We start from the raw sequence: 12,863 nt of genomic DNA on the forward strand, positions 1-12,863 counted from the left end.
CCCACTCCCCAGCAGTGAGGTCACCAGACACGCCTCCCTGCTATGGGAGGTGAAGTACTCCCAGGCATCTTTGCTGCTGGCAAGTCCCTCCTATGGGAAGCATTGAGCGGCCATATTTGACTCTGGCAGCATTGGCTTTTGGGGAAGAATGTACATAGAAGTCTGCATATAAACATTATATAATATAGTCCCTCCCCAGAGAGGGGGAGAGAGGGTGATAAAGAGGAGAGGGAGAAAAAAAGAGGAGAGAGGGGGAGATGGGGGGGAAAAAGAGGAGAGTGGGAGCGAGAAAAAGAGGAGCGAGAGGAGAGTGGGAGCGAGAAAAAGAGAGTGGGGCGAGAAAAAGAGGAGAGTGGGAGCGAGAAAAAGAGGAGAGTGGGAGCGAGAAAAAGAGGAGAGTGGGAGCGAGAAAAAGAGGAGAGTGGGAGCGAGAAAAAGAGGAGAGTGGGAGCGAGAAAAAGAGGAGAGTGGGAGAAAAAAAAAGAGGAGAGGGAGAGAGAGACCTCCGCCGTATAGCATATAGCAAATAAAAAGATCACTTGTGAGCACATTCACATGTCGTAGACAGGTCTGCAACCCCGTGCTTTTCACCGTTACCACCTAGCATGCAGTGCTTCCACTGCCGCAAGGGATTCTGGGAAATGACATGCAAATGAGCACACAAATGTGTCACCTTTTGCCCCAAAACACAGCTGTGCTTAAAAGCCGTGTGAACAGCTTCAGCTGGATAAGGCCCCGTTCACACAGCGCACTTCGCGAAGTCTCTGTCCATTGAAGTTGGATGATTGTATTCTGTCTGTATGTGTGTTAGGCCGAGTCCCCGCTGGCGCTGAGCGCGCTCATGCTTGGAGAGCGCTCCAAGCATGAGCGCTGGGTGTCCTCCGATTTACACAAGCGCGCTCGGGGGGGGGGGGGAGGGGAGGATGAACGGCATTGCGGGCCAGCTGAGCGCGCGGGGACGTCAGATTTATTTGTTTTGGTAAGCGCCGAGCACGGGTCAGCATGTGTGCCCGCGCGCCGCATGAGCAGGAACTCACATATTTATATATATGTAAGTTAACGCGGAAAGTGCCGCCCGCTCAGCGCTGGCGTGGACGCAGCCTTAGCTAGCACATTCATTCAGTATCAAACAGTCCTGTAGAATTTATTTCCTCAACCATTATTCTTAGTTTCTCTCAGCGTTATCATTTATTAATAAAACTTTTTATTCATTTTGTTTTTTTTATTCATTAATTAATATTTAATATTGTTACATTTTTATTTGTGTATTTCATATTTGTTCCCTTTGCTTACGTTTTAGTATTTATATTTTTTTTAAAGCATCCATTCAGTATGTTGCTATTTTAGCAACTCCCAGTATTTGTTGTCTGATCTGGGGCTAATTTGGCCACCTGTTTCATTCGCCAATTAAGTTCTCTGCTCTACCTATGAAATGTAAGTGATCGAGACATTTCAACCTCCCTTAAGAAAGTCAGCCAACGCTGACGAAACGCGTCGGGTGACGTCATACTGCAAGGTGCAGTCTGTGTACCGAGGGAATCTGCTTTACAACTGCTGGAGGCTGTCACAGTTGTTTCTGGACGGCTACGGGAGCCGATAGCGGGCGGGTGCACGCTTCCTTCATTTTCTGTTTTGGGGCCTGTTCTGTTGGAGCCAGTATCGGATGATATTTACATACATATGGCAACTACATCCACCAGGCAGAAGGCTTGACAAGCGGTCCCACGCTACCCTACAGGCAGTCTGGCAGCCTCATTAGTGGTATTGTACTACCAGGAGAAAAGAAACCTTTGTGAATGTACACCTTTGTCTTTTTGTAAGTTGGCATTATGTAAGAAACAGCTGTGTATATATATGTATGTATAGTGTATATATATATATATATATATATATATATATATATCGCAGTATGTATGGACATGGCCTTTAGCACTCATGGGAAGAGAGTTCTCTCTCGTCAGTAATGACTCATGAAGCTGCGGTCTCGGTTTAGGCCACCGCTAAGTGTCCCGAACAGTTGCATAAATTTGTATTCATGCCACCGTCCCTCTTTCGGTGTTCTGCGATTACCTTTGAGTATGGCCACCTTCAGATCGTTCATCTTGTGGCCAGAGTAAGAGAAATGTTCGCCGACAGGATTGTCCCTTGTTCCGCGTGTGATGCTGTGGCGATGCAGATTAATTCTCTTGTTAAGCCCCTGTCCTGTCTATCTTGGCATATATGTTTGCAGAGTTTGCAGCATTTGTTGCACGGTTTTGTGCCATTATCAGTGTCTTTAAGTTCGTTGTGAAGTTTTCTGTTGACTAATTTCTGTTTGAGGTTTGGTGGTTGCCGGAACGCCAGAATGGGGGGTTTGGAAAAGATTTATTTTAATGTCACATCCTCTGCCAGCATGGGTTGCAGATCTTTGATTATATTTTGTATACCCTCTAGGGTAGGGTTGTATGTGGCCACTAGTGGTATGCGTGTGGTAGGTTTTCTGTCTGTAGGACAGCCAGATCACAACCATGGAACACTCAATGTTAAAGGATCATACAGCTGCACATCCAGGAATGTGGTGTATATGATTCAGTGCCACAAATGTGACCAAGGATGCTACATTGGGGAAACCAGCCCAAAACTACAAGGCAGAATGAATATGCACAGACACTCCATGCTCCATCACGAAGAAGGAAGATACTGCTCACCTGTGGGGCATCACTTCTCACAACCAGATCATTCCATAAATGATGTAAAAATCAAAATCCTCAATGGGATGTTTAAACGCACCCAAGAACGGAAAACATTTGAGCTCAGAATGATAAGACTCTTTGACACCAAAACAAGAGGAATTAATGTGGACATGGGTTTTCTCACACCCCATCAGAATTGTTTGTAATTATCCTGCCTACCCCTCTTATCCACACCTTCTCTCCCCCACCCCCTCCCCTGCTGTTCCTTGTCACCCTTCCATGGCTTCAAACACTATCACCCTCACCCCTGCTAACTACTTACAATATATGTGTAGTCGGCATACATCAATTGGTATCTTTAGGGACTGGTACTGTTGTGTCCTCTGATCTCTCCTTCGGATATGATGTACTTCTACCAGTGCAGGGATCTCGTTATCGCTGATGGAACCTCCTGCTTCTGGTCTCCGCTTCCTATCTGCTGTACTTTGTGCTCCCTTCTCCCTTTTATTAGTAATCTTTGCCGGCCGGCAAAGGGAGAAGCAGCACAGAGTACAGCAGATAGGAAGAGAGGAGAACTCTCGAAAGCTTGTCTCCGCTGACATAAAATGGTTAGTCCAAATAAAATAAGTATCACCGAACACTGAAGAACTTATTTATTCTGCACTAGCGCAAACACACACACACACACACACACACACACAAAAAATACGGCATTTTCTAATGGAAAATACATTTTATTTCCAAAATAAAAGTCACGGCTGCACAAAAAAAAAAAAAAAAACACGCATGGTCGAAGCGGCTAAACTATCATTAAGCAACAAGAAAACAAAACCACAAGAAAAAAAAATAAAATAATTAAAAGTACATTAAAAAGGTGCGGGACCTGCGGATTAAACCGAACGTACGTTCTAAAAATCGGGGAAAGCCAAAGGGAACGGCGAGGAGGTCCAAGGCAGAGGAAAAATACCAAATATTAATAATAATACAGTACAAACTTGAAAAGGAAAAAAAAATTAAACGGTTTTAAAGACAATAACAGGAAACGACGGCAGTAAAGACGCAAATAAAAACAATATTTGTGCTCCCCCTTACGGATAAGCCACTTGGATAATTTAACGATGACCTGGGGGATTTCATTAGGATACGAAAGCCGTAGGGTGTGTGTGTGTGTGTATGTGTGTGTGTGTCTCAAAAGCAGCAATGCCCGATTAAAACCGAAAGTGCCCCCTTCCCCCACCCGATTTGGCTTGTTGGGCGGCGCGGTGGCCATTTTAAAATCCCGCAAAGCTAAATATAAACGCTGCAACACTTTTGCTGCACACAGATATGTTGATGGGGAGGGGGGAGAGCAGGAGAATTCCTGTTTTAGTAAGGCATTTCGGCAACAGTGGCAGCCCGTTTGAGTTGAAAGGTTCGTTAAGGTTAGCACTGTTAATTAGTTGTGTGTGTGTGTGTGTGTGTGTGTGTGTTCTAACATTTCCTCCATCTGTCGTCACACCTCAGATTAAAAAAAAAAATCCTACATTCAAAAAACAATTTTGTATCATATACCGATAGTTGTATTTAAAAAGATATATCTATCTATGTACATATTTCTATATCCTGAGTGCTGGGTTTTTTTTTAAAATTTATTTCATAACTACTGTTTATTTATTTTTTTCTCTTTTACCTTATTTATTTTTTTTTACAATTTTTCTATACAGGAGACAGCAAATAAACTAACAATCCCGCCCCCCCCACAGCGTGAGCCCATTCGCACGTCTCAGTGAGCGTCTGCAAAACAGCGTGAGCCCATGCGCACGTCTCAGGCAGTGTCTGCAACCCCCCCACCCCCCAGCCTGTTATCGCTTAGCATACGGTGCTTCCACTGGGATTCTGGGTAATGACATGCTAATGAGCCCTCGCCTGGAGACACCTTTTTTTTTTTCCATGTCTATACAGGAGAGAGAGAAAAAACCCCAGAGGAGACAGGGTCCGGATAAGGAAGGCGCTGTAACGCAGGGGAGGGGGCGGGGGTATTGGGCCTCCCCCTTATGCTATCCAAACCCAATTTCCGACAAGATACATTCAAGGCAAAGACAAACCAAAGAATATATATAAAAAAAAAATGAATAGCCAAGTACCCTGACCTATACATATATAACACTGACAATATATATATTATATGTATATATATATTTATGTAACAATATTATTGGTGTAAGGTGTTTACAAGTAGACAAAAGTACGGCCCCTCTTGGTGAAAATGAGTTGGTGCGGCCTAAGAATTATACTGGGGTGTTGGACACAAATCGCACACCTGGAAGTATTTTGGTACGTTTTTTTTTTTTTTTTTACTGTTGTTGGCGAACACGGGTTTGGTTTGGTCCGGCCTTTGCTTTGCTATCCTGTGTCGAGAAGGGTCTGAGACAAGGAAGCGGCCCTCTGCTTCTATGTACTGTTACAAAATGACCTTATGAAGGTCATTGGGGGGGACACCTTGTGCTCCAGATAGATTGTCAGCTCTTCTGGGCCAGTATCTACGTGCGCTGTTCTGCACAACCTCACACCTGCAGTAACAGTAGGGGTTTGTCTAGGCCAGCGATTCCCAGCACGGGGTCCCCTTTAAGGTTCAGCCATAAATAAAAATCGGCAATGGCGACTCCCGGGCAGTATATTGTGGGTTCCCGAGTCCGTGTGGGGACTGCGCACTTAGTAAGGCCCCAAACTGCACCTTTAGCGCGGTCACTGACAGCAGGAGCTTCCCACAATGCTGTGCAGCCACAGCAGCAAGGCATTGCAGGGTTTTGACTTTGGAGGCTCCCGCAGTGAGTGACCACTATCCCCTCCACCATGCTTCCTGGACACACTGAGGGGCAGTTTGGGGGATTATTAAGCGTGTGTTCCCCCCTCCCACGAGCTCAGGACACTATATACTGCCTGGGATCGGTCACACAGTTTGGTTAGCGAAAGTCTGAGGAGTCTACAATAAGATTTATTCATATAGGGCTCATGGGACAAATAGTTTTTAGCAGGGGGGCAGCACAATGTAAAAAAGGCTGGTGACCGCTGCGTTAGATTGTTAGTTCACACATCTGCATTGCGGTCTATAGAACCGGCATCACTGAACCTCCCCCCCCTCCCTTTAATTTCCGCACCCAACACATTTGTGAACGTTCAGCTCAACCCCCTTATAACGCTGTGCTTGGGGTCCAAATAATCACACCGCGTTATCAGCGGATCGCGTTAGAAATAATGCACCATTGTGTGCATTGTACAACAAAGTATTTAAGACACCAATAACCGTGTTGTAAAGTATTCATACATACGATAAATTGGGAGCCACGCTTGCACCGCGATATAAGCGGATCGCGTTATAACGGGGTTGGGCTGTACTAAATAAGTATGCCATATAGCTCCCTATACGGCCAAGTTTTGACAGCGCAGGTCATGCAGGTGTTTAAATATGGCACGCAAGGTGGCGCAGGGCTGACCGCTTCCGTTTGGAAGAGACGCAGAGGCCGTGTTGTCTTTTGGGGGGGGGGGGGGGGGTATCGATCTCGCATGAAAACGCCCAAACAGTCGGAGGCTTGACAATTGGGGGGGACGGGAAGGACAGCAGTGCAGACGCGTGGGATAGTCTGCAGAACCGTAAGCACGAGGGGGTTTGGGTCGGGGATCTCCTTCCTACTCTCAGCTTGGCTTCACTTCTATAGGCGGACGCACGATTAAGGTGGGAACCTTCTGCATTCTCGCGGCCGTGGAACCCGATGGAAACGCTCGGGTAATTCCGCGCGATGACTCGATATTTCTGCGCGTAACCTTGGTGACTGTTACCCACAAACCCTCCCTCCCACCTTATGCTGGGATGCGGTATATGTGAGCGCCATACGAACAGACTCACGGACGTTGCATCCTACAAGGGGGATATTTTGCGCTGGGCCACACGGATTTATTGCTGCAAACATTTAATAAAATCGAATAGGCCGACGCCTAATGCAGGGAGGAAGGCCAACCCCCAGTCATCAAGGGCCACCACCAGGCCAGGTTTTATGGATATCCCCGCTTCAGCACAGGAATTCAGTCATAATGATTGAGTCATCTGTGGTTGAAGCAGGGGTATCCTTAAAACCTGGCTTGTTGGTGGCCCTTGAGGACTGGGGTTGGCCACCCTGTGCCAAATGGGTTTTGTCTTCTCCGTATCAAAATCTCCCTCGGAAAGGGACAAGCACCGGATATCGATGGGGTGAACCAAACATCGACAACGAAACGAGCCAGCCACGAGATACTTACTGACGAATGTTTCCTGGTTTGTAAAGGGGATTTAAATGGCCGTCCAATAGGAAGCCACCAGCCACGATGTTGCAGCTTCCTATTGGCTCGGAGACCCCGGTAAGTTCATCATTAAGTATCTCTGGAAGAGAGGGTCGCCCCGATACGAGAGTAGTGCCGTTAAGACTCACGGGGGGTGGGGGGGGACCCACTCGGTGGCGTCTATGGGAGTTGTGGGGGAACCTGCTCCGTCAAAAGGCAACGGCTCCATACGGAACTGCGCCGTGAAGACGTCGGGACCCTTACGACAAAAAAAAAGGGGCGGTGGGGAGGAGTTTGCAAGAAGAGGGGGGGGGGGGTTAAAAAAAACATGTACCGAAAAAACGTAAAATAAAATAGAAACACTTGTATTTTTCACCATGCACAAAATACCGAATGAATCCGCGTTAAAAACAATTTCACATTTTGAGCAGCGCTCTCCGAGCGGGGGGCGCGGGGTTGGCAGCATCAGGACTGCGCGTGCGGTATCCACTGGCTGTTGTCCATGGGCCTCCGCAGCAGCTCCTCCACGTGTCGGGCCACGTCCATGCTGTCGTCCAGGTCGAAATCGCCGTCGGGGTCCAGGACCGAGTCGGCGCTGCGGGGGGGGGGGGGGGGGGGAGCGGTCAGCAGGAGACTATCACTATCTATATCATCCCCCCGTACTTCCTCATCCTCTTAATCTATCCCCCTCCCCGATCCACCCCCCGCTCTCTCCCTCCCCGATCCACCCCCCGCTCTCTCCCTCCCCGATCCACCCCCCGCTCTCTCCCTCCCCGATCCACCCCCCGCTCTCTCCCTCCCCGATCCACCCCCCGCTCTCTCCCTCCCCTATCTATCCCCCGCTCCCTCCCTCCCCGATCCACCCCCCGCTCTCTCCCTCCCCGATCCATCCCCCGCTCTCCCCCTCCCCTATCTATCCCCCGCTCCCTCCCTCCCCGATCCACCCCCCGCTCTCTCCCTCCCCGATCCATCCCCGCTCTCTCCCTCCCCGATCCATCCCCCGCTCTCTCCCTCCCCGATCCATCCCCCGCTCTCCCCCTCCCCGATCCATCCCCCGCTCCCCCCCTCCCCGATCCACCCCCGCTCTCTCCCTCCCCGATCCATCCCCCGCTCTCCCCCTCCCCGATCCATCCCCCGCTCCCCGCTCTCTCTCCCCGATCCACCCCCGCTCTCTCCCTCCCCGATCCACCCCCGCTCTCTCCCTCCCTGATCCATTCCCCGCTCTCTCCCTCCCCGATCCATCCCCGCTCTCTCCCTCCCGATCCATCCCCCGCTCCACGCTCTCCCTCCCCGATCCAACCCCCGCTCTCTCCCTACCCGATCCATTCCCCGCTCTCTCCCTCCCCGATCCGCTCCCCGCTCTCTCCCTCCCCGATCCACCCCCGCTCTCTCCCTCCCCGATCCACCCCCGCTCTCTCCCTCCCCGATCCACCCCCGCTCTCTCCCTCCCCGATCCACCCCCCGCGCTCTCCCTCCCCGATCCACCCCCCGCGCTCTCCCTCCCCGATCCATCCCCGCTCTCTCCCTCCCCGATCCATCCCCCGCTCTCTCCCTCCCCGATCCATCCCCCGCTCTCTCCCTCCCCGATCCATCCCCCGCTCTCTCCCTCCCGATCCATCCCCCGCTCCACGCTCTCTCCCTCCCCGATCCAACCCCCGCTCTCTCCCTACCCGATCCATTCCCCGCTCTCTCCCTCCCCGATCCATCCCCCGCTCTCTCCCTCCCCGATCCATGCCCGCGTTCTCCCTCCTCATCCATTCCCTCGCCCCCATCCATCCTCCCGTATTTCTCTCTAGACACACACAGATACACACACACACACACACACTGGGCTTCACTGCTTGGAATAGTCAGCATAGTCAGGCTTCCTCCCACTTCAAAGACCAGCATCAGCCTACCTCCCGACCGACGGTAAGCTCTGCAGAGCACAAGGGATCCCCAGCGTGAAGATGCAGGGCTACATACAAGCAAACCGTGTGCAGTATGGACTCACCTCTGCTGGTACAAGTTATAGTGGGACTGAGTACACACGGCGGGGGAGGCCGCCTGGTCCATGTAGCTGCTGGCCGGGATGACGTCCGATGTGTTGAACCTTAAAATTAATAATAAATAAAATATATAATATATATGTATACACACATCCCTTTCATTTTCCATGTGCTGCATGATATATAGCAGCAGTGGCCAACTCCAGTCCTCAAGGTCCCATCGCGGGCGCCAGTTGAAGAGTCGATGCAGTAGAGCAGGGGATGGCCAACTCCAGTCCTCAAGGTCCCATCGCGGGCGCCAGTTGAAGAGTCGATGCAGTAGAGCAGGGGATGGCCAACTCCAGTCCTCATGGTCCCATCGCAGGCGCCAGTTGAAGAGTCGATGCAGTAGAGCAGGGGATGGCCAACGCCAGTCTTCTAGGTCCCCAAACTGGTTCAGGTTTTCAGGATATTCCTGCTTCAGCACGGGTGATTCTGATGAGTCACCTGTGCTGAAGCAGGGGTATCCCCAATACCTGGCATGTTGGTGGCCCTTGAGGACTGGAGTTGGCCACTCCGGGAACATATGCTTAATATACAGGCCTGCAGTCATAGCATGACAATATCAACTTACTCTGGGACCACTTGTTTGATCTGCGGCTTCACGTAGCCGTCTGCTTTAGCTGCGGGCAGCAGGGAGAGAAGAAACAGATGTTGTTACTCCGGACGCACACATGCGTTAAGAAGACAAAGTGTTGAAGAAGCGTACAGCACGTTGATGATATTAATTAGATTCACGAGGATATCACATCAACCATGAGATTACATGCAGATACACGCGAGATAAGGGTCAGCAAATATATATATAGTGTATATATGTGTGTATATACAGTGTATATGTGTGTGTGTGACACCTGAACTTTAAGGATTCTGGGTAATAAGAGAGACTGTATTTGTCTGAAACTGGGCCAGTGTGAACCAGCAAGGAATGGGTTAATAGCCCCAGGGTACGGAGAGGCGGCAACAATGACACAGATCCTACTGCGCGGTTATAGCGGTTATCTTCCCAGCGTCCTCACCCCAGAGGAGACTGGCAGTCTGAAGCAAATGCTAACACAGGGCAAGTTACAGAAGTATTAGAGAAGAGAAGACGGTGGGACCGGGGCATGCGCAGAACGATTCGCGCGTCGTGAACGGGGGGGGGGGGGGCGCGCTCGGCTGTTTTGGCCTGTGCACAAAGGAGGGAACTGGGAGAGAGAGGGAGCGAGAGGGAGAGAAGATAGATAGAGGAGAAGAGAGAGGAAGGAAGGGAGAGAGAGGAAGAGAGGCACACACACACACACTGCAGCGCAGTGTTGCTGCCCCCCGGTCAGAGTGCACGGTAGCAGGGCAGACTCACAGGGGTTACACAGGACCGGGGTGTAATATTGGAGAACACTTCGTCTTTTGGCCGTCGGGAAACACGTAGATGAGGTAATTCAGGTCCCGAGCCGGTCCGCCAGCGAGCGCACGGAGAAGTCCCGCGTCGTGAACGGCATCAGGTTCCACAGGGCCCGGTCCGCTGTGGGGAGAGCACCCAGGGGTCACCCTCGTATACACACACCCCACATCGCCCCTCAAATCTCATGGCTCCGAGACACGGGGCCACCCTTCACACACCCTCGCCCTCACACACACCCCACCCACATCTCACTCTCAAATCTCACATCTCCAAGACACGTAGAGCAGCCAGAGTTGCACTCACACACTCACCTCACCCTCAAATCCCACTTCTGACACCTTCTCATCTCCAAGACCCGGAGAGCAGCCAGAGTCACACTCTCACACCCACCTCACCCTCAAATCCCACTTCTGACACCTTCTCATCTCCAAGACCAGGAGAGCAGCCAGAGTCACACTCACACACCCACCTCACCCTCAAATCCCACTTCTGCCACCTTCACATCTCCAAGACCCGGAGAGCAGCCAGAGTCACACTCACACACCTCACCCTCAAATCCCACTGCTGCCACCTTCACATCTCCAAGACCCGGAGAGCAGCCAGGATCACACTCACACACCCACCTCACCCTCAAATCCCACTGCTGCCACCTTCACATCTCCAAGACCCGGAGAGCAGCCAGGATCACACTCACACACCTCACCCTCAAATCCCACTTCTGCCACCTTCACATCTCCAAGACCCGGAGAGCAGCCAGGATCACACTCACACACCCACCTCACCCTCAAATCCCACTGCTGCCACCTTCACATCTCCAAGACCCGGAGAGCAGCCAGGATCACACTCACACACCTCACCCTCAAATCCCACTGCTGCCACCTTCACATCTCCAAGACCCAGAGAGCAGCCAGGATCACACTCACACACCTCACCCTCAAATCCCACTGCTGCCACCTTCACATCTCCAAGACCCGGAGAGCAGCCAGGATCACACTCACACACCCACCTCACCCTCAAATCCCACTTCTGCCACCTTCACATCTCCAAGACCCGGAGAGCAGCCAGTGAGAATGCTACTCCCACATCACCCCCATTTTTTGGACTTTCCCACACTGCTTAATTGATTAAAATTACAATTCCACATTTATTTCTCGTTAAAGATTGCGTTTCAGACAAGCCTCTTCCATCTCGGCTCCTTCTGCTTATCCGTCTTGACGTCTAACAACTAACCTGCGGCTGAGAGGACTGCCAAACAGTCTTATCCTCGGCAGACATTTGCATTAGATTGTAAAAGCTCTCCAAAGCTTGGGGTTTATCATCAAAATACTAAAACAGTATTTCGATAATTTAACCTAAGCCTGGGGGAGCTTTCCACCCTCTTTAGCTCATGCCTTCTGACGGTAAGACTGTTTGGCAGTCCGCTTTGAAGATTTTCATCGCTGCATGGAACACCTTAACCACGTCACCGCCCCCGAGTGGCCTTTTGTCCTGCAAGGGACGGACCCTTTAACAACGAGCCGGCTCTTCCATAAACGCCGAAACCTTGCTATAAAAGTCCGAAAGGATCTTTCCTCAAGGCCGCGCTTCTAGTCCTTGCTGCCGCGCCGGCGCCGCGATCGCTGAAAACGCAAATGCCAATCGACTTCCGGCGATCGCGACCAAGCCGTCGCTCCGTCGCGTCGCTCCTACTAGAAGCGCACGCGACGGACTCAACACATTTGTTTTGACGCGACGTCGCGTCGCTGGGACTAGCAGCGCGGCCTAAGTCGGGGGGACGGCCAACTCCAGTCCTCAAGGGCCACCAACAGGCCGGGTACTAGCGATATCCCTGCTTCAGCACAGGTGGCTCAGCCATAACTGACCCCCCTCTTTTGCTGAAGCAGGGATATCCCCAATACCGGTTGGTGGCCCCTTCAGGACTGGAGTTGGCGCTCCAACCCGGCTCTAATAGTTCCAAGCAGGGGGCCCCGGCGCCGCCGTCTTTCGAAAGCGATCGGGGGGCGAGGGGGGGGGGGGGAAACTTACGCGACTCGAATTTCCACGCGATGGTGATGCCCCCGATCTCGGAGTCGCTGAAGCGCAGGAGGAAGGTCCCGTCCCGCTTGTTCACCAGCATGTCGTGGGCCTGCTGCTTGTTCACGAAACCCAGGATGGCCCTGTGAGAGAGCGGGGGGAGAAACGCAATGCATTGTGGGACCGGGCACGCAGATGGCAGATAAGAGAAACCCAGGAGGGGAGCTGGGGAAAGAGGGAGGGAGGAGGAGAGCTGGGGAAAGAGGGAGGGAGGAGGGGAGCTGGGGAAAGAGGGAGGGAGGAGGGGAGCTGGGGAAAGAGGGAGGGAGCTGGGGAAAGAGGGAGGGAGGAGGGGAGCTGGGGGAGGAGGAGAGCTGGGGAAAGAGGGAGGGAGGAGGGGAAAGAGGAGAGCAGAAGCTGGGGATTGTGGAGTCTGGCTGGGTATATTAGGGCGAGATCGGGGACATTGGGTACGCC

General features: G+C 51.7%; 1 long non-coding RNA gene across 1 annotated transcript; it reads right to left on the reverse strand.

The window, feature by feature from the left end:
- Positions 1–4,970: 4,970 nt before the first annotated feature.
- Positions 4,971–12,561, reverse strand: LOC142473055 (uncharacterized). The gene is made up of 5 exons (XR_012789973.1): positions 12,399–12,561; positions 10,332–10,493; positions 9,567–9,615; positions 8,959–9,057; positions 4,971–7,560 (listed from the first exon to the last, which is right to left on the reverse strand). It is a non-coding gene; the product is annotated as an uncharacterized LOC142473055 (long non-coding RNA).
- Positions 12,562–12,863: the final 302 nt, after the last annotated feature.

Source organism: Ascaphus truei, chromosome 23 (assembly GCF_040206685.1).
Source record: "Ascaphus truei isolate aAscTru1 chromosome 23, aAscTru1.hap1, whole genome shotgun sequence".
NCBI lineage: Eukaryota > Metazoa > Chordata > Amphibia > Anura > Ascaphidae > Ascaphus > Ascaphus truei.